Source organism: Ranitomeya imitator, unplaced genomic scaffold, assembly GCF_032444005.1.
Source record: "Ranitomeya imitator isolate aRanImi1 unplaced genomic scaffold, aRanImi1.pri SCAFFOLD_398, whole genome shotgun sequence".
Taxonomy (NCBI): Eukaryota; Metazoa; Chordata; class Amphibia; order Anura; family Dendrobatidae; genus Ranitomeya; species Ranitomeya imitator.
Window position 1 is genome coordinate 26494 of NW_027193509.1, and position 24023 is coordinate 50516.

Consider the following 24023-nt stretch of genomic DNA (forward strand, 5'->3'; position numbering starts at 1 on the left):
GGCTGCTTTTGCTTCGCCTTATTTGGTTCCTGCAGGCACTCGGTGAAAGAAATACTTGTGAGTGCTCCACCCCACGAGTAGACTTTTGGGGATGTAGCTCAGTGGTAGAGCGCATGCTTCGCATGTATGAGGTCCTGGGTTCAATCCCCAGCATCTCCAAACTTTTACAAATACGGCTAGAAATCTTTAGCGAACACATTCAAGCTTAGTAGTGTCAAGACTCTCAAGGAATCTTTGATGCTTAAACTGGTTTCTTTGCCAGGTCACATAGCAGGAAGAGGCTTTTTGTCACGGCAGATTCTAAAGACTGCATGCAACCTAAGGCAAGGGCATCACTTTACCACTCAGTGGCATGTCTTCCATGGGAACTGGACTTTCAGCAAACATTGCACAAATCAATAGTACAGGCAAATATAGGCAACTTTCTCTAGCCTGATTAAAGTGGGAAATGTGCAATAGCTTTGCATTAAGGACAAGCTTCAGAGTCTCTACTTGGTATCATCAGAAAACCGAGTCCGAGTGTCGTGCCGGAAGCTTGAATAGGTCAGCTGATGTATCTCTAATAATTCACAGTTTTTTTCTAAAGGTGGTTCAGCGATTGGAAGAAATGCTAACCCTTGGCTGAAAAATCTTGACCCGTTTCCTGCAAGTTTCGGAAAGTCGTGCAAATAGCGGGGATGTAGCTCAGTGGTAGAGCGCACGCTTTGCATGTGTGAGGCCCCGGGTTCAATCCCCGGCATCTCCATGGCCTGGGTTTACGTGCAAAGAGCGCACGTCCAACAGGTGGCTGCTTTTGCTTCGCCTTATTTGGTTCCTGCAGGCACTCGGTGAAAGAAATACTTGTGAGTGCTCCACCCCACGAGTAGACTTTTGGGGATGTAGCTCAGTGGTAGAGCGCATGCTTCGCATGTATGAGGTCCTGGGTTCAATCCCCAGCATCTCCAAACTTTTACAAATACGGCTAGAAATCTTTAGCGAACACATTCAAGCTTAGTAGTGTCAAGACTCTCAAGGAATCTTTGATGCTTAAACTGGTTTCTTTGCCAGGTCACATAGCAGGAAGAGGCTTTTTGTCACGGCAGATTCTAAAGACTGCATGCAACCTAAGGCAAGGGCATCACTTTACCACTCAGTGGCATGTCTTCCATGGGAACTGGACTTTCAGCAAACATTGCACAAATCAATAGTACAGGCAAATATAGGCAACTTTCTCTAGCCTGATTAAAGTGGGAAATGTGCAATAGCTTTGCATTAAGGACAAGCTTCAGAGTCTCTACTTGGTATCATCAGAAAACCGAGTCCGAGTGTCGTGCCGGAAGCTTGAATAGGTCAGCTGATGTATCTCTAATAATTCACAGTTTTTTTCTAAAGGTGGTTCAGCGATTGGAAGAAATGCTAACCCTTGGCTGAAAAATCTTGACCCGTTTCCTGCAAGTTTCGGAAAGTCGTGCAAATAGCGGGGATGTAGCTCAGTGGTAGAGCGCACGCTTTGCATGTGTGAGGCCCCGGGTTCAATCCCCGGCATCTCCATGGCCTGGGTTTACGTGCAAAGAGCGCACGTCCAACAGGTGGCTGCTTTTGCTTCGCCTTATTTGGTTCCTGCAGGCACTCGGTGAAAGAAATACTTGTGAGTGCTCCACCCCACGAGTAGACTTTTGGGGATGTAGCTCAGTGGTAGAGCGCATGCTTCGCATGTATGAGGTCCTGGGTTCAATCCCCAGCATCTCCAAACTTTTACAAATACGGCTAGAAATCTTTAGCGAACACATTCAAGCTTAGTAGTGTCAAGACTCTCAAGGAATCTTTGATGCTTAAACTGGTTTCTTTGCCAGGTCACATAGCAGGAAGAGGCTTTTTGTCACGGCAGATTCTAAAGACTGCATGCAACCTAAGGCAAGGGCATCACTTTACCACTCAGTGGCATGTCTTCCATGGGAACTGGACTTTCAGCAAACATTGCACAAATCAATAGTACAGGCAAATATAGGCAACTTTCTCTAGCCTGATTAAAGTGGGAAATGTGCAATAGCTTTGCATTAAGGACAAGCTTCAGAGTCTCTACTTGGTATCATCAGAAAACCGAGTCCGAGTGTCGTGCCGGAAGCTTGAATAGGTCAGCTGATGTATCTCTAATAATTCACAGTTTTTTTCTAAAGGTGGTTCAGCGATTGGAAGAAATGCTAACCCTTGGCTGAAAAATCTTGACCCGTTTCCTGCAAGTTTCGGAAAGTCGTGCAAATAGCGGGGATGTAGCTCAGTGGTAGAGCGCACGCTTTGCATGTGTGAGGCCCCGGGTTCAATCCCCGGCATCTCCATGGCCTGGGTTTACGTGCAAAGAGCGCACGTCCAACAGGTGGCTGCTTTTGCTTCGCCTTATTTGGTTCCTGCAGGCACTCGGTGAAAGAAATACTTGTGAGTGCTCCACCCCACGAGTAGACTTTTGGGGATGTAGCTCAGTGGTAGAGCGCATGCTTCGCATGTATGAGGTCCTGGGTTCAATCCCCAGCATCTCCAAACTTTTACAAATACGGCTAGAAATCTTTAGCGAACACATTCAAGCTTAGTAGTGTCAAGACTCTCAAGGAATCTTTGATGCTTAAACTGGTTTCTTTGCCAGGTCACATAGCAGGAAGAGGCTTTTTGTCACGGCAGATTCTAAAGACTGCATGCAACCTAAGGCAAGGGCATCACTTTACCACTCAGTGGCATGTCTTCCATGGGAACTGGACTTTCAGCAAACATTGCACAAATCAATAGTACAGGCAAATATAGGCAACTTTCTCTAGCCTGATTAAAGTGGGAAATGTGCAATAGCTTTGCATTAAGGACAAGCTTCAGAGTCTCTACTTGGTATCATCAGAAAACCGAGTCCGAGTGTCGTGCCGGAAGCTTGAATAGGTCAGCTGATGTATCTCTAATAATTCACAGTTTTTTTCTAAAGGTGGTTCAGCGATTGGAAGAAATGCTAACCCTTGGCTGAAAAATCTTGACCCGTTTCCTGCAAGTTTCGGAAAGTCGTGCAAATAGCGGGGATGTAGCTCAGTGGTAGAGCGCACGCTTTGCATGTGTGAGGCCCCGGGTTCAATCCCCGGCATCTCCATGGCCTGGGTTTACGTGCAAAGAGCGCACGTCCAACAGGTGGCTGCTTTTGCTTCGCCTTATTTGGTTCCTGCAGGCACTCGGTGAAAGAAATACTTGTGAGTGCTCCACCCCACGAGTAGACTTTTGGGGATGTAGCTCAGTGGTAGAGCGCATGCTTCGCATGTATGAGGTCCTGGGTTCAATCCCCAGCATCTCCAAACTTTTACAAATACGGCTAGAAATCTTTAGCGAACACATTCAAGCTTAGTAGTGTCAAGACTCTCAAGGAATCTTTGATGCTTAAACTGGTTTCTTTGCCAGGTCACATAGCAGGAAGAGGCTTTTTGTCACGGCAGATTCTAAAGACTGCATGCAACCTAAGGCAAGGGCATCACTTTACCACTCAGTGGCATGTCTTCCATGGGAACTGGACTTTCAGCAAACATTGCACAAATCAATAGTACAGGCAAATATAGGCAACTTTCTCTAGCCTGATTAAAGTGGGAAATGTGCAATAGCTTTGCATTAAGGACAAGCTTCAGAGTCTCTACTTGGTATCATCAGAAAACCGAGTCCGAGTGTCGTGCCGGAAGCTTGAATAGGTCAGCTGATGTATCTCTAATAATTCACAGTTTTTTTCTAAAGGTGGTTCAGCGATTGGAAGAAATGCTAACCCTTGGCTGAAAAATCTTGACCCGTTTCCTGCAAGTTTCGGAAAGTCGTGCAAATAGCGGGGATGTAGCTCAGTGGTAGAGCGCACGCTTTGCATGTGTGAGGCCCCGGGTTCAATCCCCGGCATCTCCATGGCCTGGGTTTACGTGCAAAGAGCGCACGTCCAACAGGTGGCTGCTTTTGCTTCGCCTTATTTGGTTCCTGCAGGCACTCGGTGAAAGAAATACTTGTGAGTGCTCCACCCCACGAGTAGACTTTTGGGGATGTAGCTCAGTGGTAGAGCGCATGCTTCGCATGTATGAGGTCCTGGGTTCAATCCCCAGCATCTCCAAACTTTTACAAATACGGCTAGAAATCTTTAGCGAACACATTCAAGCTTAGTAGTGTCAAGACTCTCAAGGAATCTTTGATGCTTAAACTGGTTTCTTTGCCAGGTCACATAGCAGGAAGAGGCTTTTTGTCACGGCAGATTCTAAAGACTGCATGCAACCTAAGGCAAGGGCATCACTTTACCACTCAGTGGCATGTCTTCCATGGGAACTGGACTTTCAGCAAACATTGCACAAATCAATAGTACAGGCAAATATAGGCAACTTTCTCTAGCCTGATTAAAGTGGGAAATGTGCAATAGCTTTGCATTAAGGACAAGCTTCAGAGTCTCTACTTGGTATCATCAGAAAACCGAGTCCGAGTGTCGTGCCGGAAGCTTGAATAGGTCAGCTGATGTATCTCTAATAATTCACAGTTTTTTTCTAAAGGTGGTTCAGCGATTGGAAGAAATGCTAACCCTTGGCTGAAAAATCTTGACCCGTTTCCTGCAAGTTTCGGAAAGTCGTGCAAATAGCGGGGATGTAGCTCAGTGGTAGAGCGCACGCTTTGCATGTGTGAGGCCCCGGGTTCAATCCCCGGCATCTCCATGGCCTGGGTTTACGTGCAAAGAGCGCACGTCCAACAGGTGGCTGCTTTTGCTTCGCCTTATTTGGTTCCTGCAGGCACTCGGTGAAAGAAATACTTGTGAGTGCTCCACCCCACGAGTAGACTTTTGGGGATGTAGCTCAGTGGTAGAGCGCATGCTTCGCATGTATGAGGTCCTGGGTTCAATCCCCAGCATCTCCAAACTTTTACAAATACGGCTAGAAATCTTTAGCGAACACATTCAAGCTTAGTAGTGTCAAGACTCTCAAGGAATCTTTGATGCTTAAACTGGTTTCTTTGCCAGGTCACATAGCAGGAAGAGGCTTTTTGTCACGGCAGATTCTAAAGACTGCATGCAACCTAAGGCAAGGGCATCACTTTACCACTCAGTGGCATGTCTTCCATGGGAACTGGACTTTCAGCAAACATTGCACAAATCAATAGTACAGGCAAATATAGGCAACTTTCTCTAGCCTGATTAAAGTGGGAAATGTGCAATAGCTTTGCATTAAGGACAAGCTTCAGAGTCTCTACTTGGTATCATCAGAAAACCGAGTCCGAGTGTCGTGCCGGAAGCTTGAATAGGTCAGCTGATGTATCTCTAATAATTCACAGTTTTTTTCTAAAGGTGGTTCAGCGATTGGAAGAAATGCTAACCCTTGGCTGAAAAATCTTGACCCGTTTCCTGCAAGTTTCGGAAAGTCGTGCAAATAGCGGGGATGTAGCTCAGTGGTAGAGCGCACGCTTTGCATGTGTGAGGCCCCGGGTTCAATCCCCGGCATCTCCATGGCCTGGGTTTACGTGCAAAGAGCGCACGTCCAACAGGTGGCTGCTTTTGCTTCGCCTTATTTGGTTCCTGCAGGCACTCGGTGAAAGAAATACTTGTGAGTGCTCCACCCCACGAGTAGACTTTTGGGGATGTAGCTCAGTGGTAGAGCGCATGCTTCGCATGTATGAGGTCCTGGGTTCAATCCCCAGCATCTCCAAACTTTTACAAATACGGCTAGAAATCTTTAGCGAACACATTCAAGCTTAGTAGTGTCAAGACTCTCAAGGAATCTTTGATGCTTAAACTGGTTTCTTTGCCAGGTCACATAGCAGGAAGAGGCTTTTTGTCACGGCAGATTCTAAAGACTGCATGCAACCTAAGGCAAGGGCATCACTTTACCACTCAGTGGCATGTCTTCCATGGGAACTGGACTTTCAGCAAACATTGCACAAATCAATAGTACAGGCAAATATAGGCAACTTTCTCTAGCCTGATTAAAGTGGGAAATGTGCAATAGCTTTGCATTAAGGACAAGCTTCAGAGTCTCTACTTGGTATCATCAGAAAACCGAGTCCGAGTGTCGTGCCGGAAGCTTGAATAGGTCAGCTGATGTATCTCTAATAATTCACAGTTTTTTTCTAAAGGTGGTTCAGCGATTGGAAGAAATGCTAACCCTTGGCTGAAAAATCTTGACCCGTTTCCTGCAAGTTTCGGAAAGTCGTGCAAATAGCGGGGATGTAGCTCAGTGGTAGAGCGCACGCTTTGCATGTGTGAGGCCCCGGGTTCAATCCCCGGCATCTCCATGGCCTGGGTTTACGTGCAAAGAGCGCACGTCCAACAGGTGGCTGCTTTTGCTTCGCCTTATTTGGTTCCTGCAGGCACTCGGTGAAAAAAATACTTGTGAGTGCTCCACCCCACGAGTAGACTTTTGGGGATGTAGCTCAGTGGTAGAGCGCATGCTTCGCATGTATGAGGTCCTGGGTTCAATCCCCAGCATCTCCAAACTTTTACAAATACGGCTAGAAATCTTTAGCGAACACATTCAAGCTTAGTAGTGTCAAGACTCTCAAGGAATCTTTGATGCTTAAACTGGTTTCTTTGCCAGGTCACATAGCAGGAAGAGGCTTTTTGTCACGGCAGATTCTAAAGACTGCATGCAACCTAAGGCAAGGGCATCACTTTACCACTCAGTGGCATGTCTTCCATGGGAACTGGACTTTCAGCAAACATTGCACAAATCAATAGTACAGGCAAATATAGGCAACTTTCTCTAGCCTGATTAAAGTGGGAAATGTGCAATAGCTTTGCATTAAGGACAAGCTTCAGAGTCTCTACTTGGTATCATCAGAAAACCGAGTCCGAGTGTCGTGCCGGAAGCTTGAATAGGTCAGCTGATGTATCTCTAATAATTCACAGTTTTTTTCTAAAGGTGGTTCAGCGATTGGAAGAAATGCTAACCCTTGGCTGAAAAATCTTGACCCGTTTCCTGCAAGTTTCGGAAAGTCGTGCAAATAGCGGGGATGTAGCTCAGTGGTAGAGCGCACGCTTTGCATGTGTGAGGCCCCGGGTTCAATCCCCGGCATCTCCATGGCCTGGGTTTACGTGCAAAGAGCGCACGTCCAACAGGTGGCTGCTTTTGCTTCGCCTTATTTGGTTCCTGCAGGCACTCGGTGAAAGAAATACTTGTGAGTGCTCCACCCCACGAGTAGACTTTTGGGGATGTAGCTCAGTGGTAGAGCGCATGCTTCGCATGTATGAGGTCCTGGGTTCAATCCCCAGCATCTCCAAACTTTTACAAATACGGCTAGAAATCTTTAGCGAACACATTCAAGCTTAGTAGTGTCAAGACTCTCAAGGAATCTTTGATGCTTAAACTGGTTTCTTTGCCAGGTCACATAGCAGGAAGAGGCTTTTTGTCACGGCAGATTCTAAAGACTGCATGCAACCTAAGGCAAGGGCATCACTTTACCACTCAGTGGCATGTCTTCCATGGGAACTGGACTTTCAGCAAACATTGCACAAATCAATAGTACAGGCAAATATAGGCAACTTTCTCTAGCCTGATTAAAGTGGGAAATGTGCAATAGCTTTGCATTAAGGACAAGCTTCAGAGTCTCTACTTGGTATCATCAGAAAACCGAGTCCGAGTGTCGTGCCGGAAGCTTGAATAGGTCAGCTGATGTATCTCTAATAATTCACAGTTTTTTTCTAAAGGTGGTTCAGCGATTGGAAGAAATGCTAACCCTTGGCTGAAAAATCTTGACCCGTTTCCTGCAAGTTTCGGAAAGTCGTGCAAATAGCGGGGATGTAGCTCAGTGGTAGAGCGCACGCTTTGCATGTGTGAGGCCCCGGGTTCAATCCCCGGCATCTCCATGGCCTGGGTTTACGTGCAAAGAGCGCACGTCCAACAGGTGGCTGCTTTTGCTTCGCCTTATTTGGTTCCTGCAGGCACTCGGTGAAAGAAATACTTGTGAGTGCTCCACCCCACGAGTAGACTTTTGGGGATGTAGCTCAGTGGTAGAGCGCATGCTTCGCATGTATGAGGTCCTGGGTTCAATCCCCAGCATCTCCAAACTTTTACAAATACGGCTAGAAATCTTTAGCGAACACATTCAAGCTTAGTAGTGTCAAGACTCTCAAGGAATCTTTGATGCTTAAACTGGTTTCTTTGCCAGGTCACATAGCAGGAAGAGGCTTTTTGTCACGGCAGATTCTAAAGACTGCATGCAACCTAAGGCAAGGGCATCACTTTACCACTCAGTGGCATGTCTTCCATGGGAACTGGACTTTCAGCAAACATTGCACAAATCAATAGTACAGGCAAATATAGGCAACTTTCTCTAGCCTGATTAAAGTGGGAAATGTGCAATAGCTTTGCATTAAGGACAAGCTTCAGAGTCTCTACTTGGTATCATCAGAAAACCGAGTCCGAGTGTCGTGCCGGAAGCTTGAATAGGTCAGCTGATGTATCTCTAATAATTCACAGTTTTTTTCTAAAGGTGGTTCAGCGATTGGAAGAAATGCTAACCCTTGGCTGAAAAATCTTGACCCGTTTCCTGCAAGTTTCGGAAAGTCGTGCAAATAGCGGGGATGTAGCTCAGTGGTAGAGCGCACGCTTTGCATGTGTGAGGCCCCGGGTTCAATCCCCGGCATCTCCATGGCCTGGGTTTACGTGCAAAGAGCGCACGTCCAACAGGTGGCTGCTTTTGCTTCGCCTTATTTGGTTCCTGCAGGCACTCGGTGAAAGAAATACTTGTGAGTGCTCCACCCCACGAGTAGACTTTTGGGGATGTAGCTCAGTGGTAGAGCGCATGCTTCGCATGTATGAGGTCCTGGGTTCAATCCCCAGCATCTCCAAACTTTTACAAATACGGCTAGAAATCTTTAGCGAACACATTCAAGCTTAGTAGTGTCAAGACTCTCAAGGAATCTTTGATGCTTAAACTGGTTTCTTTGCCAGGTCACATAGCAGGAAGAGGCTTTTTGTCACGGCAGATTCTAAAGACTGCATGCAACCTAAGGCAAGGGCATCACTTTACCACTCAGTGGCATGTCTTCCATGGGAACTGGACTTTCAGCAAACATTGCACAAATCAATAGTACAGGCAAATATAGGCAACTTTCTCTAGCCTGATTAAAGTGGGAAATGTGCAATAGCTTTGCATTAAGGACAAGCTTCAGAGTCTCTACTTGGTATCATCAGAAAACCGAGTCCGAGTGTCGTGCCGGAAGCTTGAATAGGTCAGCTGATGTATCTCTAATAATTCACAGTTTTTTTCTAAAGGTGGTTCAGCGATTGGAAGAAATGCTAACCCTTGGCTGAAAAATCTTGACCCGTTTCCTGCAAGTTTCGGAAAGTCGTGCAAATAGCGGGGATGTAGCTCAGTGGTAGAGCGCACGCTTTGCATGTGTGAGGCCCCGGGTTCAATCCCCGGCATCTCCATGGCCTGGGTTTACGTGCAAAGAGCGCACGTCCAACAGGTGGCTGCTTTTGCTTCGCCTTATTTGGTTCCTGCAGGCACTCGGTGAAAGAAATACTTGTGAGTGCTCCACCCCACGAGTAGACTTTTGGGGATGTAGCTCAGTGGTAGAGCGCATGCTTCGCATGTATGAGGTCCTGGGTTCAATCCCCAGCATCTCCAAACTTTTACAAATACGGCTAGAAATCTTTAGCGAACACATTCAAGCTTAGTAGTGTCAAGACTCTCAAGGAATCTTTGATGCTTAAACTGGTTTCTTTGCCAGGTCACATAGCAGGAAGAGGCTTTTTGTCACGGCAGATTCTAAAGACTGCATGCAACCTAAGGCAAGGGCATCACTTTACCACTCAGTGGCATGTCTTCCATGGGAACTGGACTTTCAGCAAACATTGCACAAATCAATAGTACAGGCAAATATAGGCAACTTTCTCTAGCCTGATTAAAGTGGGAAATGTGCAATAGCTTTGCATTAAGGACAAGCTTCAGAGTCTCTACTTGGTATCATCAGAAAACCGAGTCCGAGTGTCGTGCCGGAAGCTTGAATAGGTCAGCTGATGTATCTCTAATAATTCACAGTTTTTTTCTAAAGGTGGTTCAGCGATTGGAAGAAATGCTAACCCTTGGCTGAAAAATCTTGACCCGTTTCCTGCAAGTTTCGGAAAGTCGTGCAAATAGCGGGGATGTAGCTCAGTGGTAGAGCGCACGCTTTGCATGTGTGAGGCCCCGGGTTCAATCCCCGGCATCTCCATGGCCTGGGTTTACGTGCAAAGAGTGCACGTCCAACAGGTGGCTGCTTTTGCTTCGCCTTATTTGGTTCCTGCAGGCACTCGGTGAAAGAAATACTTGTGAGTGCTCCACCCCACGAGTAGACTTTTGGGGATGTAGCTCAGTGGTAGAGCGCATGCTTCGCATGTATGAGGTCCTGGGTTCAATCCCCAGCATCTCCAAACTTTTACAAATACGGCTAGAAATCTTTAGCGAACACATTCAAGCTTAGTAGTGTCAAGACTCTCAAGGAATCTTTGATGCTTAAACTGGTTTCTTTGCCAGGTCACATAGCAGGAAGAGGCTTTTTGTCACGGCAGATTCTAAAGACTGCATGCAACCTAAGGCAAGGGCATCACTTTACCACTCAGTGGCATGTCTTCCATGGGAACTGGACTTTCAGCAAACATTGCACAAATCAATAGTACAGGCAAATATAGGCAACTTTCTCTAGCCTGATTAAAGTGGGAAATGTGCAATAGCTTTGCATTAAGGACAAGCTTCAGAGTCTCTACTTGGTATCATCAGAAAACCGAGTCCGAGTGTCGTGCCGGAAGCTTGAATAGGTCAGCTGATGTATCTCTAATAATTCACAGTTTTTTTCTAAAGGTGGTTCAGCGATTGGAAGAAATGCTAACCCTTGGCTGAAAAATCTTGACCCGTTTCCTGCAAGTTTCGGAAAGTCGTGCAAATAGCGGGGATGTAGCTCAGTGGTAGAGCGCACGCTTTGCATGTGTGAGGCCCCGGGTTCAATCCCCGGCATCTCCATGGCCTGGGTTTACGTGCAAAGAGCGCACGTCCAACAGGTGGCTGCTTTTGCTTCGCCTTATTTGGTTCCTGCAGGCACTCGGTGAAAGAAATACTTGTGAGTGCTCCACCCCACGAGTAGACTTTTGGGGATGTAGCTCAGTGGTAGAGCGCATGCTTCGCATGTATGAGGTCCTGGGTTCAATCCCCAGCATCTCCAAACTTTTACAAATACGGCTAGAAATCTTTAGCGAACACATTCAAGCTTAGTAGTGTCAAGACTCTCAAGGAATCTTTGATGCTTAAACTGGTTTCTTTGCCAGGTCACATAGCAGGAAGAGGCTTTTTGTCACGGCAGATTCTAAAGACTGCATGCAACCTAAGGCAAGGGCATCACTTTACCACTCAGTGGCATGTCTTCCATGGGAACTGGACTTTCAGCAAACATTGCACAAATCAATAGTACAGGCAAATATAGGCAACTTTCTCTAGCCTGATTAAAGTGGGAAATGTGCAATAGCTTTGCATTAAGGACAAGCTTCAGAGTCTCTACTTGGTATCATCAGAAAACCGAGTCCGAGTGTCGTGCCGGAAGCTTGAATAGGTCAGCTGATGTATCTCTAATAATTCACAGTTTTTTTCTAAAGGTGGTTCAGCGATTGGAAGAAATGCTAACCCTTGGCTGAAAAATCTTGACCCGTTTCCTGCAAGTTTCGGAAAGTCGTGCAAATAGCGGGGATGTAGCTCAGTGGTAGAGCGCACGCTTTGCATGTGTGAGGCCCCGGGTTCAATCCCCGGCATCTCCATGGCCTGGGTTTACGTGCAAAGAGCGCACGTCCAACAGGTGGCTGCTTTTGCTTCGCCTTATTTGGTTCCTGCAGGCACTCGGTGAAAGAAATACTTGTGAGTGCTCCACCCCACGAGTAGACTTTTGGGGATGTAGCTCAGTGGTAGAGCGCATGCTTCGCATGTATGAGGTCCTGGGTTCAATCCCCAGCATCTCCAAACTTTTACAAATACGGCTAGAAATCTTTAGCGAACACATTCAAGCTTAGTAGTGTCAAGACTCTCAAGGAATCTTTGATGCTTAAACTGGTTTCTTTGCCAGGTCACATAGCAGGAAGAGGCTTTTTGTCACGGCAGATTCTAAAGACTGCATGCAACCTAAGGCAAGGGCATCACTTTACCACTCAGTGGCATGTCTTCCATGGGAACTGGACTTTCAGCAAACATTGCACAAATCAATAGTACAGGCAAATATAGGCAACTTTCTCTAGCCTGATTAAAGTGGGAAATGTGCAATAGCTTTGCATTAAGGACAAGCTTCAGAGTCTCTACTTGGTATCATCAGAAAACCGAGTCCGAGTGTCGTGCCGGAAGCTTGAATAGGTCAGCTGATGTATCTCTAATAATTCACAGTTTTTTTCTAAAGGTGGTTCAGCGATTGGAAGAAATGCTAACCCTTGGCTGAAAAATCTTGACCCGTTTCCTGCAAGTTTCGGAAAGTCGTGCAAATAGCGGGGATGTAGCTCAGTGGTAGAGCGCACGCTTTGCATGTGTGAGGCCCCGGGTTCAATCCCCGGCATCTCCATGGCCTGGGTTTACGTGCAAAGAGCGCACGTCCAACAGGTGGCTGCTTTTGCTTCGCCTTATTTGGTTCCTGCAGGCACTCGGTGAAAGAAATACTTGTGAGTGCTCCACCCCACGAGTAGACTTTTGGGGATGTAGCTCAGTGGTAGAGCGCATGCTTCGCATGTATGAGGTCCTGGGTTCAATCCCCAGCATCTCCAAACTTTTACAAATACGGCTAGAAATCTTTAGCGAACACATTCAAGCTTAGTAGTGTCAAGACTCTCAAGGAATCTTTGATGCTTAAACTGGTTTCTTTGCCAGGTCACATAGCAGGAAGAGGCTTTTTGTCACGGCAGATTCTAAAGACTGCATGCAACCTAAGGCAAGGGCATCACTTTACCACTCAGTGGCATGTCTTCCATGGGAACTGGACTTTCAGCAAACATTGCACAAATCAATAGTACAGGCAAATATAGGCAACTTTCTCTAGCCTGATTAAAGTGGGAAATGTGCAATAGCTTTGCATTAAGGACAAGCTTCAGAGTCTCTACTTGGTATCATCAGAAAACCGAGTCCGAGTGTCGTGCCGGAAGCTTGAATAGGTCAGCTGATGTATCTCTAATAATTCACAGTTTTTTTCTAAAGGTGGTTCAGCGATTGGAAGAAATGCTAACCCTTGGCTGAAAAATCTTGACCCGTTTCCTGCAAGTTTCGGAAAGTCGTGCAAATAGCGGGGATGTAGCTCAGTGGTAGAGCGCACGCTTTGCATGTGTGAGGCCCCGGGTTCAATCCCCGGCATCTCCATGGCCTGGGTTTACGTGCAAAGAGCGCACGTCCAACAGGTGGCTGCTTTTGCTTCGCCTTATTTGGTTCCTGCAGGCACTCGGTGAAAGAAATACTTGTGAGTGCTCCACCCCACGAGTAGACTTTTGGGGATGTAGCTCAGTGGTAGAGCGCATGCTTCGCATGTATGAGGTCCTGGGTTCAATCCCCAGCATCTCCAAACTTTTACAAATACGGCTAGAAATCTTTAGCGAACACATTCAAGCTTAGTAGTGTCAAGACTCTCAAGGAATCTTTGATGCTTAAACTGGTTTCTTTGCCAGGTCACATAGCAGGAAGAGGCTTTTTGTCACGGCAGATTCTAAAGACTGCATGCAACCTAAGGCAAGGGCATCACTTTACCACTCAGTGGCATGTCTTCCATGGGAACTGGACTTTCAGCAAACATTGCACAAATCAATAGTACAGGCAAATATAGGCAACTTTCTCTAGCCTGATTAAAGTGGGAAATGTGCAATAGCTTTGCATTAAGGACAAGCTTCAGAGTCTCTACTTGGTATCATCAGAAAACCGAGTCCGAGTGTCGTGCCGGAAGCTTGAATAGGTCAGCTGATGTATCTCTAATAATTCACAGTTTTTTTCTAAAGGTGGTTCAGCGATTGGAAGAAATGCTAACCCTTGGCTGAAAAATCTTGACCCGTTTCCTGCAAGTTTCGGAAAGTCGTGCAAATAGCGGGGATGTAGCTCAGTGGTAGAGCGCACGCTTTGCATGTGTGAGGCCCCGGGTTCAATCCCCGGCATCTCCATGGCCTGGGTTTACGTGCAAAGAGCGCACGTCCAACAGGTGGCTGCTTTTGCTTCGCCTTATTTGGTTCCTGCAGGCACTCGGTGAAAGAAATACTTGTGAGTGCTCCACCCCACGAGTAGACTTTTGGGGATGTAGCTCAGTGGTAGAGCGCATGCTTCGCATGTATGAGGTCCTGGGTTCAATCCCCAGCATCTCCAAACTTTTACAAATACGGCTAGAAATCTTTAGCGAACACATTCAAGCTTAGTAGTGTCAAGACTCTCAAGGAATCTTTGATGCTTAAACTGGTTTCTTTGCCAGGTCACATAGCAGGAAGAGGCTTTTTGTCACGGCAGATTCTAAAGACTGCATGCAACCTAAGGCAAGGGCATCACTTTACCACTCAGTGGCATGTCTTCCATGGGAACTGGACTTTCAGCAAACATTGCACAAATCAATAGTACAGGCAAATATAGGCAACTTTCTCTAGCCTGATTAAAGTGGGAAATGTGCAATAGCTTTGCATTAAGGACAAGCTTCAGAGTCTCTACTTGGTATCATCAGAAAACCGAGTCCGAGTGTCGTGCCGGAAGCTTGAATAGGTCAGCTGATGTATCTCTAATAATTCACAGTTTTTTTCTAAAGGTGGTTCAGCGATTGGAAGAAATGCTAACCCTTGGCTGAAAAATCTTGACCCGTTTCCTGCAAGTTTCGGAAAGTCGTGCAAATAGCGGGGATGTAGCTCAGTGGTAGAGCGCACGCTTTGCATGTGTGAGGCCCCGGGTTCAATCCCCGGCATCTCCATGGCCTGGGTTTACGTGCAAAGAGCGCACGTCCAACAGGTGGCTGCTTTTGCTTCGCCTTATTTGGTTCCTGCAGGCACTCGGTGAAAGAAATACTTGTGAGTGCTCCACCCCACGAGTAGACTTTTGGGGATGTAGCTCAGTGGTAGAGCGCATGCTTCGCATGTATGAGGTCCTGGGTTCAATCCCCAGCATCTCCAAACTTTTACAAATACGGCTAGAAATCTTTAGCGAACACATTCAAGCTTAGTAGTGTCAAGACTCTCAAGGAATCTTTGATGCTTAAACTGGTTTCTTTGCCAGGTCACATAGCAGGAAGAGGCTTTTTGTCACGGCAGATTCTAAAGACTGCATGCAACCTAAGGCAAGGGCATCACTTTACCACTCAGTGGCATGTCTTCCATGGGAACTGGACTTTCAGCAAACATTGCACAAATCAATAGTACAGGCAAATATAGGCAACTTTCTCTAGCCTGATTAAAGTGGGAAATGTGCAATAGCTTTGCATTAAGGACAAGCTTCAGAGTCTCTACTTGGTATCATCAGAAAACCGAGTCCGAGTGTCGTGCCGGAAGCTTGAATAGGTCAGCTGATGTATCTCTAATAATTCACAGTTTTTTTCTAAAGGTGGTTCAGCGATTGGAAGAAATGCTAACCCTTGGCTGAAAAATCTTGACCCGTTTCCTGCAAGTTTCGGAAAGTCGTGCAAATAGCGGGGATGTAGCTCAGTGGTAGAGCGCACGCTTTGCATGTGTGAGGCCCCGGGTTCAATCCCCGGCATCTCCATGGCCTGGGTTTACGTGCAAAGAGCGCACGTCCAACAGGTGGCTGCTTTTGCTTCGCCTTATTTGGTTCCTGCAGGCACTCGGTGAAAGAAATACTTGTGAGTGCTCCACCCCACGAGTAGACTTTTGGGGATGTAGCTCAGTGGTAGAGCGCATGCTTCGCATGTATGAGGTCCTGGGTTCAATCCCCAGCATCTCCAAACTTTTACAAATACGGCTAGAAATCTTTAGCGAACACATTCAAGCTTAGTAGTGTCAAGACTCTCAAGGAATCTTTGATGCTTAAACTGGTTTCTTTGCCAGGTCACATAGCAGGAAGAGGCTTTTTGTCACGGCAGATTCTAAAGACTGCATGCAACCTAAGGCAAGGGCATCACTTTACCACTCAGTGGCATGTCTTCCATGGGAACTGGACTTTCAGCAAACATTGCACAAATCAATAGTACAGGCAAATATAGGCAACTTTCTCTAGCCTGATTAAAGTGGGAAATGTGCAATAGCTTTGCATTAAGGACAAGCTTCAGAGTCTCTACTTGGTATCATCAGAAAACCGAGTCCGAGTGTCGTGCCGGAAGCTTGAATAGGTCAGCTGATGTATCTCTAATAATTCACAGTTTTTTTCTAAAGGTGGTTCAGCGATTGGAAGAAATGCTAACCCTTGGCTGAAAAATCTTGACCCGTTTCCTGCAAGTTTCGGAAAGTCGTGCAAATAGCGGGGATGTAGCTCAGTGGTAGAGCGCACGCTTTGCATGTGTGAGGCCCCGGGTTCAATCCCCGGCATCTCCATGGCCTGGGTTTACGTGCAAAGAGCGCACGTCCAACAGGTGGCTGCTTTTGCTTCGCCTTATTTGGTTCCTGCAGGCACTCGGTGAAAGAAATACTTGTGAGTGCTCCACCCCACGAGTAGACTTTTGGGGATGTAGCTCAGTGGTAGAGCGCATGCTTCGCATGTATGAGGTCCTGGGTTCAATCCCCAGCATCTCCAAACTTTTACAAATACGGCTAGAAATCTTTAGCGAACACATTCAAGCTTAGTAGTGTCAAGACTCTCAAGGAATCTTTGATGCTTAAACTGGTTTCTTTGCCAGGTCACATAGCAGGAAGAGGCTTTTTGTCACGGCAGATTCTAAAGACTGCATGCAACCTAAGGCAAGGGCATCACTTTACCACTCAGTGGCATGTCTTCCATGGGAACTGGACTTTCAGCAAACATTGCACAAATCAATAGTACAGGCAAATATAGGCAACTTTCTCTAGCCTGATTAAAGTGGGAAATGTGCAATAGCTTTGCATTAAGGACAAGCTTCAGAGTCTCTACTTGGTATCATCAGAAAACCGAGTCCGAGTGTCGTGCCGGAAGCTTGAATAGGTCAGCTGATGTATCTCTAATAATTCACAGTTTTTTTCTAAAGGTGGTTCAGCGATTGGAAGAAATGCTAACCCTTGGCTGAAAAATCTTGACCCGTTTCCTGCAAGTTTCGGAAAGTCGTGCAAATAGCGGGGATGTAGCTCAGTGGTAGAGCGCACGCTTTGCATGTGTGAGGCCCCGGGTTCAATCCCCGGCATCTCCATGGCCTGGGTTTACGTGCAAAGAGCGCACGTCCAACAGGTGGCTGCTTTTGCTTCGCCTTATTTGGTTCCTGCAGGCACTCGGTGAAAGAAATACTTGTGAGTGCTCCACCCCACGAGTAGACTTTTGGGGATGTAGCTCAGTGGTAGAGCGCATGCTTCGCATGTATGAGGTCCTGGGTTCAATCCCCAGCATCTCCAAACTTTTACAAATACGGCTAGAAATCTTTAGCGAACACATTCAAGCTTAGTAGTGTCAAGACTCTCAAGGAATCTTTGATGCTTAAACTGGTTTCTTTGCCAGGTCACATAGCAGGAAGAGGCTTTTTGTCACGGCAGATTCTAAAGACTGCATGCAACCTAAGGCAAGGGCATCACTTTACCACTCAGTGGCATGTCTTCCATGGGAACTGGACTTTCAGCAAACATTGCACAAATCAATAGTACAGGCAAATATAGGCAACTTTCTCTAGCCTGATTAAAGTGGGAAATGTGCAATAGCTTTGCATTAAGGACAAGCTTCAGAGTCTCTACTTGGTATCATCAGAAAACCGAGTCCGAGTGTCGTGCCGGAAGCTTGAATAGGTCAGCTGATGTATCTCTAATAATTCACAGTTTTTTTCTAAAGGTGGTTCAGCGATTGGAAGAAATGCTAACCCTTGGCTGAAAAATCTTGACCCGTTTCCTGCAAGTTTCGGAAAGTCGTGCAAATAGCGGGGATGTAGCTCAGTGGTAGAGCGCACGCTTTGCATGTGTGAGGCCCCGGGTTCAATCCCCGGCATCTCCATGGCCTGGGTTTACGTGCAAAGAGCGCACGTCCAACAGGTGGCTGCTTTTGCTTCGCCTTATTTGGTTCCTGCAGGCACTCGGTGAAAGAAATACTTGTGAGTGCTCCACCCCACGAGTAGACTTTTGGGGATGTAGCTCAGTGGTAGAGCGCATGCTTCGCATGTATGAGGTCCTGGGTTCAATCCCCAGCATCTCCAAACTTTTACAAATACGGCTAGAAATCTTTAGCGAACACATTCAAGCTTAGTAGTGTCAAGACTCTCAAGGAATCTTTGATGCTTAAACTGGTTTCTTTGCCAGGTCACATAGCAGGAAGAGGCTTTTTGTCACGGCAGATTCTAAAGACTGCATGCAACCTAAGGCAAGGGCATCACTTTACCACTCAGTGGCATGTCTTCCATGGGAACTGGACTTTCAGCAAACATTGCACAAATCAATAGTACAGGCAAATATAGGCAACTTTCTCTAGCCTGATTAAAGTGGGAAATGTGCAATAGCTTTGCATTAAGGACAAGCTTCAGAGTCTCTACTTGGTATCATCAGAAAACCGAGTCCGAGTGTCGTGCCGGAAGCTTGAATAGGTCAGCTGATGTATCTCTAATAATTCACAGTTTTTTTCTAAAGGTGGTTCAGCGATTGGAAGAAATGCTAACCCTTGGCTGAAAAATCTTGACCCGTTTCCTGCAAGTTTCGGAAAGTCGTGCAAATAGCGGGGATGTAGCTCAGTGGTAGAGCGCACGCTTTGCATGTGTGAGGCCCCGGGTTCAATCCCCGGCATCTCCATGGCCTGGGTTTACGTGCAAAGAGCGCACGTCCAACAGGTGGCTGCTTTTGCTTCGCCTTATTTGGTTCCTGCAGGCACTCGGTGAAAAAAATACTTGTGAGTGCTCCACCCCACGAGTAGACTTTTGGGGATGTAGCTCAGTGGTAGAGCGCATGCTTCGCATGTATGAGGTCCTGGGTTCAATCCCCAGCATCTCCAAACTTTTACAAATACGGCTAGAAATCTTTAGCGAACACATTCAAGCTTAGTAGTGTCAAGACTCTCAAGGAATCTTTGATGCTTAAACTGGTTTCTTTGCCAGGTCACATAGCAGGAAGAGGCTTTTTGTCACGGCAGATTCTAAAGACTGCATGCAACCTAAGGCAAGGGCATCACTTTACCACTCAGTGGCATGTCTTCCATGGGAACTGGACTTTCAGCAAACATTGCACAAATCAATAGTACAGGCAAATATAGGCAACTTTCTCTAGCCTGATTAAAGTGGGAAATGTGCAATAGCTTTGCATTAAGGACAAGCTTCAGAGTCTCTACTTGGTATCATCAGAAAACCGAGTCCGAGTGTCGTGCCGGAAGCTTGAATAGGTCAGCTGATGTATCTCTAATAATTCACAGTTTTTTTCTAAAGGTGGTTCAGCGATTGGAAGAAATGCTAACCCTTGGCTGAAAAATCTTGACCCGTTTCCTGCAAGTTTCGGAAAGTCGTGCAAATAGCGGGGATGTAGCTCAGTGGTAGAGCGCACGCTTTGCATGTGTGAGGCCCCGGGTTCAATCCCCGGCATCTCCATGGCCTGGGTTTACGTGCAAAGAGCGCACGTCCAACAGGTGGCTGCTTTTGCTTCGCCTTATTTGGTTCCTGCAGGCACTCGGTGAAAGAAATACTTGTGAGTGCTCCACCCCACGAGTAGACTTTTGGGGATGTAGCTCAGTGGTAGAGCGCATGCTTCGCATGTATGAGGTCCTGGGTTCAATCCCCAGCATCTCCAAACTTTTACAAATACGGCTAGAAATCTTTAGCGAACACATTCAAGCTTAGTAGTGTCAAGACTCTCAAGGAATCTTTGATGCTTAAACTGGTTTCTTTGCCAGGTCACATAGCAGGAAGAGGCTTTTTGTCACGGCAGATTCTAAAGACTGCATGCAACCTAAGGCAAGGGCATCACTTTACCACTCAGTGGCATGTCTTCCATGGGAACTGGACTTTCAGCAAACATTGCACAAATCAATAGTACAGGCAAATATAGGCAACTTTCTCTAGCCTGATTAAAGTGGGAAATGTGCAATAGCTTTGCATTAAGGACAAGCTTCAGAGTCTCTACTTGGTATCATCAGAAAACCGAGTCCGAGTGTCGTGCCGGAAGCTTGAATAGGTCAGCTGATGTATCTCTAATAATTCACAGTTTTTTTCTAAAGGTGGTTCAGCGATTGGAAGAAATGCTAACCCTTGGCTGAAAAATCTTGACCCGTTTCCTGCAAGTTTCGGAAAGTCGTGCAAATAGCGGGGATGTAGCTCAGTGGTAGAGCGCACGCTTTGCATGTGTGAGGCCCCGGGTTCAATCCCCGGCATCTCCATGGCCTGGGTTTACGTGCAAAGAGCGCACGTCCAACAGGTGGCTGCTTTTGCTTCGCCTTATTTGGTTCCTGCAGGCACTCGGTGAAAGAAATACTTGTGAGTGCTCCACCCCACGAGTAGACTTTTGGGGATGTAGCTCAGTGGTAGAGCGCATGCTTCGCATGTATGAGGTCCTGGGTTCAATCCCCAGCATCTCCAAACTTTTACAAATACGGCTAGAAATCTTTAGCGAACACATTCAAGCTTAGTAGTGTCAAGACTCTCAAGGAATCTTTGATGCTTAAACTGGTTTCTTTGCCAGGTCACATAGCAGGAAGAGGCTTTTTGTCACGGCAGATTCTAAAGACTGCATGCAACCTAAGGCAAGGGCATCACTTTACCACTCAGTGGCATGTCTTCCATGGGAACTGGACTTTCAGCAAACATTGCACAAATCAATAGTACAGGCAAATATAGGCAACTTTCTCTAGCCTGATTAAAGTGGGAAATGTGCAATAGCTTTGCATTAAGGACAAGCTTCAGAGTCTCTACTTGGTATCATCAGAAAACCGAGTCCGAGTGTCGTGCCGGAAGCTTGAATAGGTCAGCTGATGTATCTCTAATAATTCACAGTTTTTTTCTAAAGGTGGTTCAGCGATTGGAAGAAATGCTAACCCTTGGCTGAAAAATCTTGACCCGTTTCCTGCAAGTTTCGGAAAGTCGTGCAAATAGCGGGGATGTAGCTCAGTGGTAGAGCGCACGCTTTGCATGTGTGAGGCCCCGGGTTCAATCCCCGGCATCTCCATGGCCTGGGTTTACGTGCAAAGAGCGCACGTCCAACAGGTGGCTGCTTTTGCTTCGCCTTATTTGGTTCCTGCAGGCACTCGGTGAAAGAAATACTTGTGAGTGCTCCACCCCACGAGTAGACTTTTGGGGATGTAGCTCAGTGGTAGAGCGCATGCTTCGCATGTATGAGGTCCTGGGTTCAATCCCCAGCATCTCCAAACTTTTACAAATACGGCTAGAAATCTTTAGCGAACACATTCAAGCTTAGTAGTGTCAAGACTCTCAAGGAATCTTTGATGCTTAAACTGGTTTCTTTGCCAGGTCACATAGCAGGAAGAGGCTTTTTGTCACGGCAGATTCTAAAGACTGCATGCAACCTAAGGCAAGGGCATCACTTTACCACTCAGTGGCATGTCTTCCATGGGAACTGGACTTTCAGCAAACATTGCACAAATCAATAGTACAGGCAAATATAGGCAACTTTCTCTAGCCTGATTAAAGTGGGAAATGTGCAATAGCTTTGCATTAAGGACAAGCTTCAGAGTCTCTACTTGGTATCATCAGAAAACCGAGTCCGAGTGTCGTGCCGGAAGCTTGAATAGGTCAGCTGATGTATCTCTAATAATTCACAGTTTTTTTCTAAAGGTGGTTCAGCGATTGGAAGAAATGCTAACCCTTGGCTGAAAAATCTTGACCCGTTTCCTGCAAGTTTCGGAAAGTCGTGCAAATAGCGGGGATGTAGCTCAGTGGTAGAGCGCACGCTTTGCATGTGTGAGGCCCCGGGTTCAATCCCCGGCATCTCCATGGCCTGGGTTTACGTGCAAAGAGCGCACGTCCAACAGGTGGCTGCTTTTGCTTCGCCTTATTTGGTTCCTGCAGGCACTCGGTGAAAGAAATACTTGTGAGTGCTCCACCCCACGAGTAGACTTTTGGGGATGTAGCTCAGTGGTAGAGCGCATGCTTCGCATGTATGAGGTCCTGGGTTCAATCCCCAGCATCTCCAAACTTTTACAAATACGGCTAGAAATCTTTAGCGAACACATTCAAGCTTAGTAGTGTCAAGACTCTCAAGGAATCTTTGATGCTTAAACTGGTTTCTTTGCCAGGTCACATAGCAGGAAGAGGCTTTTTGTCACGGCAGATTCTAAAGACTGCATGCAACCTAAGGCAAGGGCATCACTTTACCACTCAGTGGCATGTCTTCCATGGGAACTGGACTTTCAGCAAACATTGCACAAATCAATAGTACAGGCAAATATAGGCAACTTTCTCTAGCCTGATTAAAGTGGGAAATGTGCAATAGCTTTGCATTAAGGACAAGCTTCAGAGTCTCTACTTGGTATCATCAGAAAACCGAGTCCGAGTGTCGTGCCGGAAGCTTGAATAGGTCAGCTGATGTATCTCTAATAATTCACAGTTTTTTTCTAAAGGTGGTTCAGCGATTGGAAGAAATGCTAACCCTTGGCTGAAAAATCTTGACCCGTTTCCTGCAAGTTTCGGAAAGTCGTGCAAATAGCGGGGATGTAGCTCAGTGGTAGAGCGCACGCTTTGCATGTGTGAGGCCCCGGGTTCAATCCCCGGCATCTCCATGGCCTGGGTTTACGTGCAAAGAGCGCACGTCCAACAGGTGGCTGCTTTTGCTTCGCCTTATTTGGTTCCTGCAGGCACTCGGTGAAAGAAATACTTGTGAGTGCTCCACCCCACGAGTAGACTTTTGGGGATGTAGCTCAGTGGTAGAGCGCATGCTTCGCATGTATGAGGTCCTGGGTTCAATCCCCAGCATCTCCAAACTTTTACAAATACGGCTAGAAATCTTTAGCGAACACATTCAAGCTTAGTAGTGTCAAGACTCTCAAGGAATCTTTGATGCTTAAACTGGTTTCTTTGCCAGGTCACATAGCAGGAAGAGGCTTTTTGTCACGGCAGATTCTAAAGACTGCATGCAACCTAAGGCAAGGGCATCACTTTACCACTCAGTGGCATGTCTTCCATGGGAACTGGACTTTCAGCAAACATTGCACAAATCAATAGTACAGGCAAATATAGGCAACTTTCTCTAGCCTGATTAAAGTGGGAAATGTGCAATAGCTTTGCATTAAGGACAAGCTTCAGAGTCTCTACTTGGTATCATCAGAAAACCGAGTCCGAGTGTCGTGCCGGAAGCTTGAATAGGTCAGCTGATGTATCTCTAATAATTCACAGTTTTTTTCTAAAGGTGGTTCAGCGATTGGAAGAAATGCTAACCCTTGGCTGAAAAATCTTGACCCGTTTCCTGCAAGTTTCGGAAAGTCGTGCAAATAGCGGGGATGTAGCTCAGTGGTAGAGCGCACGCTTTGCATGTGTGAGGCCCCGGGTTCAATCCCCGGCATCTCCATGGCCTGGGTTTACGTGCAAAGAGCGCACGTCCAACAGGTGGCTGCTTTTGCTTCGCCTTATTTGGTTCCTGCAGGCACTCGGTGAAAGAAATACTTGTGAGTGCTCCACCCCACGAGTAGACTTTTGGGGATGTAGCTCAGTGGTAGAGCGCATGCTTCGCATGTATGAGGTCCTGGGTTCAATCCCCAGCATCTCCAAACTTTTACAAATACGGCTAGAAATCTTTAGCGAACACATTCAAGCTTAGTAGTGTCAAGACTCTCAAGGAATCTTTGATGCTTAAACTGGTTTCTTTGCCAGGTCACATAGCAGGAAGAGGCTTTTTGTCACGGCAGATTCTAAAGACTGCATGCAACCTAAGGCAAGGGCATCACTTTACCACTCAGTGGCATGTCTTCCATGGGAACTGGACTTTCAGCAAACATTGCACAAATCAATAGTACAGGCAAATATAGGCAACTTTCTCTAGCCTGATTAAAGTGGGAAATGTGCAATAGCTTTGCATTAAGGA

At 46.6% G+C, this 24023-nt stretch overlaps 61 non-coding genes across 61 annotated transcripts; all 61 read left to right on the top strand.

Moving 5' to 3' along the window:
- The first annotated feature begins 87 nt into the window (after positions 1 to 87).
- On the top strand, positions 88 to 159 carry TRNAA-CGC (transfer RNA alanine (anticodon CGC)). Its single transcript has one exon. It is a non-coding gene; the product is annotated as a tRNA-Ala (tRNA).
- Positions 160 to 673: 514 nt separating this feature from the next.
- TRNAA-UGC (transfer RNA alanine (anticodon UGC)) lies at positions 674 to 745 on the top strand. Its single transcript has one exon. It is a non-coding gene; the product is annotated as a tRNA-Ala (tRNA).
- A 127-nt stretch (positions 746 to 872) lies between these two features.
- TRNAA-CGC (transfer RNA alanine (anticodon CGC)) lies at positions 873 to 944 on the top strand. Its single transcript has one exon. It is a non-coding gene; the product is annotated as a tRNA-Ala (tRNA).
- A 514-nt stretch (positions 945 to 1458) lies between these two features.
- Positions 1459 to 1530, top strand: TRNAA-UGC (transfer RNA alanine (anticodon UGC)). Its single transcript has one exon. It is a non-coding gene; the product is annotated as a tRNA-Ala (tRNA).
- A 127-nt stretch (positions 1531 to 1657) lies between these two features.
- On the top strand, positions 1658 to 1729 carry TRNAA-CGC (transfer RNA alanine (anticodon CGC)). Its single transcript has one exon. It is a non-coding gene; the product is annotated as a tRNA-Ala (tRNA).
- Positions 1730 to 2243: 514 nt separating this feature from the next.
- Positions 2244 to 2315, top strand: TRNAA-UGC (transfer RNA alanine (anticodon UGC)). The gene has a single exon. It is a non-coding gene; the product is annotated as a tRNA-Ala (tRNA).
- A 127-nt stretch (positions 2316 to 2442) lies between these two features.
- On the top strand, positions 2443 to 2514 carry TRNAA-CGC (transfer RNA alanine (anticodon CGC)). The gene has a single exon. It is a non-coding gene; the product is annotated as a tRNA-Ala (tRNA).
- Positions 2515 to 3028: 514 nt separating this feature from the next.
- TRNAA-UGC (transfer RNA alanine (anticodon UGC)) lies at positions 3029 to 3100 on the top strand. Its single transcript has one exon. It is a non-coding gene; the product is annotated as a tRNA-Ala (tRNA).
- A 127-nt stretch (positions 3101 to 3227) lies between these two features.
- On the top strand, positions 3228 to 3299 carry TRNAA-CGC (transfer RNA alanine (anticodon CGC)). The gene has a single exon. It is a non-coding gene; the product is annotated as a tRNA-Ala (tRNA).
- Positions 3300 to 3813: 514 nt separating this feature from the next.
- On the top strand, positions 3814 to 3885 carry TRNAA-UGC (transfer RNA alanine (anticodon UGC)). The gene has a single exon. It is a non-coding gene; the product is annotated as a tRNA-Ala (tRNA).
- A 127-nt stretch (positions 3886 to 4012) lies between these two features.
- On the top strand, positions 4013 to 4084 carry TRNAA-CGC (transfer RNA alanine (anticodon CGC)). Its single transcript has one exon. It is a non-coding gene; the product is annotated as a tRNA-Ala (tRNA).
- Positions 4085 to 4598: 514 nt separating this feature from the next.
- TRNAA-UGC (transfer RNA alanine (anticodon UGC)) lies at positions 4599 to 4670 on the top strand. The gene has a single exon. It is a non-coding gene; the product is annotated as a tRNA-Ala (tRNA).
- A 127-nt stretch (positions 4671 to 4797) lies between these two features.
- Positions 4798 to 4869, top strand: TRNAA-CGC (transfer RNA alanine (anticodon CGC)). The gene has a single exon. It is a non-coding gene; the product is annotated as a tRNA-Ala (tRNA).
- A 514-nt stretch (positions 4870 to 5383) lies between these two features.
- On the top strand, positions 5384 to 5455 carry TRNAA-UGC (transfer RNA alanine (anticodon UGC)). Its single transcript has one exon. It is a non-coding gene; the product is annotated as a tRNA-Ala (tRNA).
- Positions 5456 to 5582: 127 nt separating this feature from the next.
- TRNAA-CGC (transfer RNA alanine (anticodon CGC)) lies at positions 5583 to 5654 on the top strand. The gene has a single exon. It is a non-coding gene; the product is annotated as a tRNA-Ala (tRNA).
- Positions 5655 to 6168: 514 nt separating this feature from the next.
- Positions 6169 to 6240, top strand: TRNAA-UGC (transfer RNA alanine (anticodon UGC)). Its single transcript has one exon. It is a non-coding gene; the product is annotated as a tRNA-Ala (tRNA).
- A 127-nt stretch (positions 6241 to 6367) lies between these two features.
- TRNAA-CGC (transfer RNA alanine (anticodon CGC)) lies at positions 6368 to 6439 on the top strand. Its single transcript has one exon. It is a non-coding gene; the product is annotated as a tRNA-Ala (tRNA).
- Positions 6440 to 6953: 514 nt separating this feature from the next.
- TRNAA-UGC (transfer RNA alanine (anticodon UGC)) lies at positions 6954 to 7025 on the top strand. The gene has a single exon. It is a non-coding gene; the product is annotated as a tRNA-Ala (tRNA).
- Positions 7026 to 7152: 127 nt separating this feature from the next.
- TRNAA-CGC (transfer RNA alanine (anticodon CGC)) lies at positions 7153 to 7224 on the top strand. The gene has a single exon. It is a non-coding gene; the product is annotated as a tRNA-Ala (tRNA).
- Positions 7225 to 7738: 514 nt separating this feature from the next.
- On the top strand, positions 7739 to 7810 carry TRNAA-UGC (transfer RNA alanine (anticodon UGC)). The gene has a single exon. It is a non-coding gene; the product is annotated as a tRNA-Ala (tRNA).
- Positions 7811 to 7937: 127 nt separating this feature from the next.
- On the top strand, positions 7938 to 8009 carry TRNAA-CGC (transfer RNA alanine (anticodon CGC)). The gene has a single exon. It is a non-coding gene; the product is annotated as a tRNA-Ala (tRNA).
- Positions 8010 to 8523: 514 nt separating this feature from the next.
- TRNAA-UGC (transfer RNA alanine (anticodon UGC)) lies at positions 8524 to 8595 on the top strand. Its single transcript has one exon. It is a non-coding gene; the product is annotated as a tRNA-Ala (tRNA).
- Positions 8596 to 8722: 127 nt separating this feature from the next.
- Positions 8723 to 8794, top strand: TRNAA-CGC (transfer RNA alanine (anticodon CGC)). Its single transcript has one exon. It is a non-coding gene; the product is annotated as a tRNA-Ala (tRNA).
- Positions 8795 to 9308: 514 nt separating this feature from the next.
- Positions 9309 to 9380, top strand: TRNAA-UGC (transfer RNA alanine (anticodon UGC)). The gene has a single exon. It is a non-coding gene; the product is annotated as a tRNA-Ala (tRNA).
- Positions 9381 to 9507: 127 nt separating this feature from the next.
- Positions 9508 to 9579, top strand: TRNAA-CGC (transfer RNA alanine (anticodon CGC)). Its single transcript has one exon. It is a non-coding gene; the product is annotated as a tRNA-Ala (tRNA).
- A 514-nt stretch (positions 9580 to 10093) lies between these two features.
- TRNAA-UGC (transfer RNA alanine (anticodon UGC)) lies at positions 10094 to 10165 on the top strand. Its single transcript has one exon. It is a non-coding gene; the product is annotated as a tRNA-Ala (tRNA).
- A 127-nt stretch (positions 10166 to 10292) lies between these two features.
- Positions 10293 to 10364, top strand: TRNAA-CGC (transfer RNA alanine (anticodon CGC)). Its single transcript has one exon. It is a non-coding gene; the product is annotated as a tRNA-Ala (tRNA).
- A 514-nt stretch (positions 10365 to 10878) lies between these two features.
- Positions 10879 to 10950, top strand: TRNAA-UGC (transfer RNA alanine (anticodon UGC)). The gene has a single exon. It is a non-coding gene; the product is annotated as a tRNA-Ala (tRNA).
- A 127-nt stretch (positions 10951 to 11077) lies between these two features.
- Positions 11078 to 11149, top strand: TRNAA-CGC (transfer RNA alanine (anticodon CGC)). Its single transcript has one exon. It is a non-coding gene; the product is annotated as a tRNA-Ala (tRNA).
- A 514-nt stretch (positions 11150 to 11663) lies between these two features.
- TRNAA-UGC (transfer RNA alanine (anticodon UGC)) lies at positions 11664 to 11735 on the top strand. The gene has a single exon. It is a non-coding gene; the product is annotated as a tRNA-Ala (tRNA).
- A 127-nt stretch (positions 11736 to 11862) lies between these two features.
- Positions 11863 to 11934, top strand: TRNAA-CGC (transfer RNA alanine (anticodon CGC)). The gene has a single exon. It is a non-coding gene; the product is annotated as a tRNA-Ala (tRNA).
- A 514-nt stretch (positions 11935 to 12448) lies between these two features.
- TRNAA-UGC (transfer RNA alanine (anticodon UGC)) lies at positions 12449 to 12520 on the top strand. Its single transcript has one exon. It is a non-coding gene; the product is annotated as a tRNA-Ala (tRNA).
- A 127-nt stretch (positions 12521 to 12647) lies between these two features.
- Positions 12648 to 12719, top strand: TRNAA-CGC (transfer RNA alanine (anticodon CGC)). Its single transcript has one exon. It is a non-coding gene; the product is annotated as a tRNA-Ala (tRNA).
- A 514-nt stretch (positions 12720 to 13233) lies between these two features.
- TRNAA-UGC (transfer RNA alanine (anticodon UGC)) lies at positions 13234 to 13305 on the top strand. Its single transcript has one exon. It is a non-coding gene; the product is annotated as a tRNA-Ala (tRNA).
- A 127-nt stretch (positions 13306 to 13432) lies between these two features.
- TRNAA-CGC (transfer RNA alanine (anticodon CGC)) lies at positions 13433 to 13504 on the top strand. Its single transcript has one exon. It is a non-coding gene; the product is annotated as a tRNA-Ala (tRNA).
- A 514-nt stretch (positions 13505 to 14018) lies between these two features.
- TRNAA-UGC (transfer RNA alanine (anticodon UGC)) lies at positions 14019 to 14090 on the top strand. Its single transcript has one exon. It is a non-coding gene; the product is annotated as a tRNA-Ala (tRNA).
- A 127-nt stretch (positions 14091 to 14217) lies between these two features.
- On the top strand, positions 14218 to 14289 carry TRNAA-CGC (transfer RNA alanine (anticodon CGC)). The gene has a single exon. It is a non-coding gene; the product is annotated as a tRNA-Ala (tRNA).
- A 514-nt stretch (positions 14290 to 14803) lies between these two features.
- TRNAA-UGC (transfer RNA alanine (anticodon UGC)) lies at positions 14804 to 14875 on the top strand. Its single transcript has one exon. It is a non-coding gene; the product is annotated as a tRNA-Ala (tRNA).
- Positions 14876 to 15002: 127 nt separating this feature from the next.
- On the top strand, positions 15003 to 15074 carry TRNAA-CGC (transfer RNA alanine (anticodon CGC)). The gene has a single exon. It is a non-coding gene; the product is annotated as a tRNA-Ala (tRNA).
- A 514-nt stretch (positions 15075 to 15588) lies between these two features.
- TRNAA-UGC (transfer RNA alanine (anticodon UGC)) lies at positions 15589 to 15660 on the top strand. Its single transcript has one exon. It is a non-coding gene; the product is annotated as a tRNA-Ala (tRNA).
- A 127-nt stretch (positions 15661 to 15787) lies between these two features.
- On the top strand, positions 15788 to 15859 carry TRNAA-CGC (transfer RNA alanine (anticodon CGC)). The gene has a single exon. It is a non-coding gene; the product is annotated as a tRNA-Ala (tRNA).
- A 514-nt stretch (positions 15860 to 16373) lies between these two features.
- Positions 16374 to 16445, top strand: TRNAA-UGC (transfer RNA alanine (anticodon UGC)). Its single transcript has one exon. It is a non-coding gene; the product is annotated as a tRNA-Ala (tRNA).
- A 127-nt stretch (positions 16446 to 16572) lies between these two features.
- Positions 16573 to 16644, top strand: TRNAA-CGC (transfer RNA alanine (anticodon CGC)). The gene has a single exon. It is a non-coding gene; the product is annotated as a tRNA-Ala (tRNA).
- Positions 16645 to 17158: 514 nt separating this feature from the next.
- Positions 17159 to 17230, top strand: TRNAA-UGC (transfer RNA alanine (anticodon UGC)). Its single transcript has one exon. It is a non-coding gene; the product is annotated as a tRNA-Ala (tRNA).
- A 127-nt stretch (positions 17231 to 17357) lies between these two features.
- TRNAA-CGC (transfer RNA alanine (anticodon CGC)) lies at positions 17358 to 17429 on the top strand. The gene has a single exon. It is a non-coding gene; the product is annotated as a tRNA-Ala (tRNA).
- A 514-nt stretch (positions 17430 to 17943) lies between these two features.
- TRNAA-UGC (transfer RNA alanine (anticodon UGC)) lies at positions 17944 to 18015 on the top strand. The gene has a single exon. It is a non-coding gene; the product is annotated as a tRNA-Ala (tRNA).
- A 127-nt stretch (positions 18016 to 18142) lies between these two features.
- On the top strand, positions 18143 to 18214 carry TRNAA-CGC (transfer RNA alanine (anticodon CGC)). The gene has a single exon. It is a non-coding gene; the product is annotated as a tRNA-Ala (tRNA).
- Positions 18215 to 18728: 514 nt separating this feature from the next.
- On the top strand, positions 18729 to 18800 carry TRNAA-UGC (transfer RNA alanine (anticodon UGC)). The gene has a single exon. It is a non-coding gene; the product is annotated as a tRNA-Ala (tRNA).
- A 127-nt stretch (positions 18801 to 18927) lies between these two features.
- Positions 18928 to 18999, top strand: TRNAA-CGC (transfer RNA alanine (anticodon CGC)). The gene has a single exon. It is a non-coding gene; the product is annotated as a tRNA-Ala (tRNA).
- A 514-nt stretch (positions 19000 to 19513) lies between these two features.
- Positions 19514 to 19585, top strand: TRNAA-UGC (transfer RNA alanine (anticodon UGC)). Its single transcript has one exon. It is a non-coding gene; the product is annotated as a tRNA-Ala (tRNA).
- Positions 19586 to 19712: 127 nt separating this feature from the next.
- Positions 19713 to 19784, top strand: TRNAA-CGC (transfer RNA alanine (anticodon CGC)). Its single transcript has one exon. It is a non-coding gene; the product is annotated as a tRNA-Ala (tRNA).
- Positions 19785 to 20298: 514 nt separating this feature from the next.
- TRNAA-UGC (transfer RNA alanine (anticodon UGC)) lies at positions 20299 to 20370 on the top strand. Its single transcript has one exon. It is a non-coding gene; the product is annotated as a tRNA-Ala (tRNA).
- A 127-nt stretch (positions 20371 to 20497) lies between these two features.
- On the top strand, positions 20498 to 20569 carry TRNAA-CGC (transfer RNA alanine (anticodon CGC)). The gene has a single exon. It is a non-coding gene; the product is annotated as a tRNA-Ala (tRNA).
- Positions 20570 to 21083: 514 nt separating this feature from the next.
- On the top strand, positions 21084 to 21155 carry TRNAA-UGC (transfer RNA alanine (anticodon UGC)). Its single transcript has one exon. It is a non-coding gene; the product is annotated as a tRNA-Ala (tRNA).
- Positions 21156 to 21282: 127 nt separating this feature from the next.
- TRNAA-CGC (transfer RNA alanine (anticodon CGC)) lies at positions 21283 to 21354 on the top strand. The gene has a single exon. It is a non-coding gene; the product is annotated as a tRNA-Ala (tRNA).
- A 514-nt stretch (positions 21355 to 21868) lies between these two features.
- On the top strand, positions 21869 to 21940 carry TRNAA-UGC (transfer RNA alanine (anticodon UGC)). Its single transcript has one exon. It is a non-coding gene; the product is annotated as a tRNA-Ala (tRNA).
- A 127-nt stretch (positions 21941 to 22067) lies between these two features.
- TRNAA-CGC (transfer RNA alanine (anticodon CGC)) lies at positions 22068 to 22139 on the top strand. The gene has a single exon. It is a non-coding gene; the product is annotated as a tRNA-Ala (tRNA).
- Positions 22140 to 22653: 514 nt separating this feature from the next.
- TRNAA-UGC (transfer RNA alanine (anticodon UGC)) lies at positions 22654 to 22725 on the top strand. The gene has a single exon. It is a non-coding gene; the product is annotated as a tRNA-Ala (tRNA).
- Positions 22726 to 22852: 127 nt separating this feature from the next.
- Positions 22853 to 22924, top strand: TRNAA-CGC (transfer RNA alanine (anticodon CGC)). Its single transcript has one exon. It is a non-coding gene; the product is annotated as a tRNA-Ala (tRNA).
- A 514-nt stretch (positions 22925 to 23438) lies between these two features.
- On the top strand, positions 23439 to 23510 carry TRNAA-UGC (transfer RNA alanine (anticodon UGC)). Its single transcript has one exon. It is a non-coding gene; the product is annotated as a tRNA-Ala (tRNA).
- Positions 23511 to 23637: 127 nt separating this feature from the next.
- TRNAA-CGC (transfer RNA alanine (anticodon CGC)) lies at positions 23638 to 23709 on the top strand. Its single transcript has one exon. It is a non-coding gene; the product is annotated as a tRNA-Ala (tRNA).
- Positions 23710 to 24023: the final 314 nt, after the last annotated feature.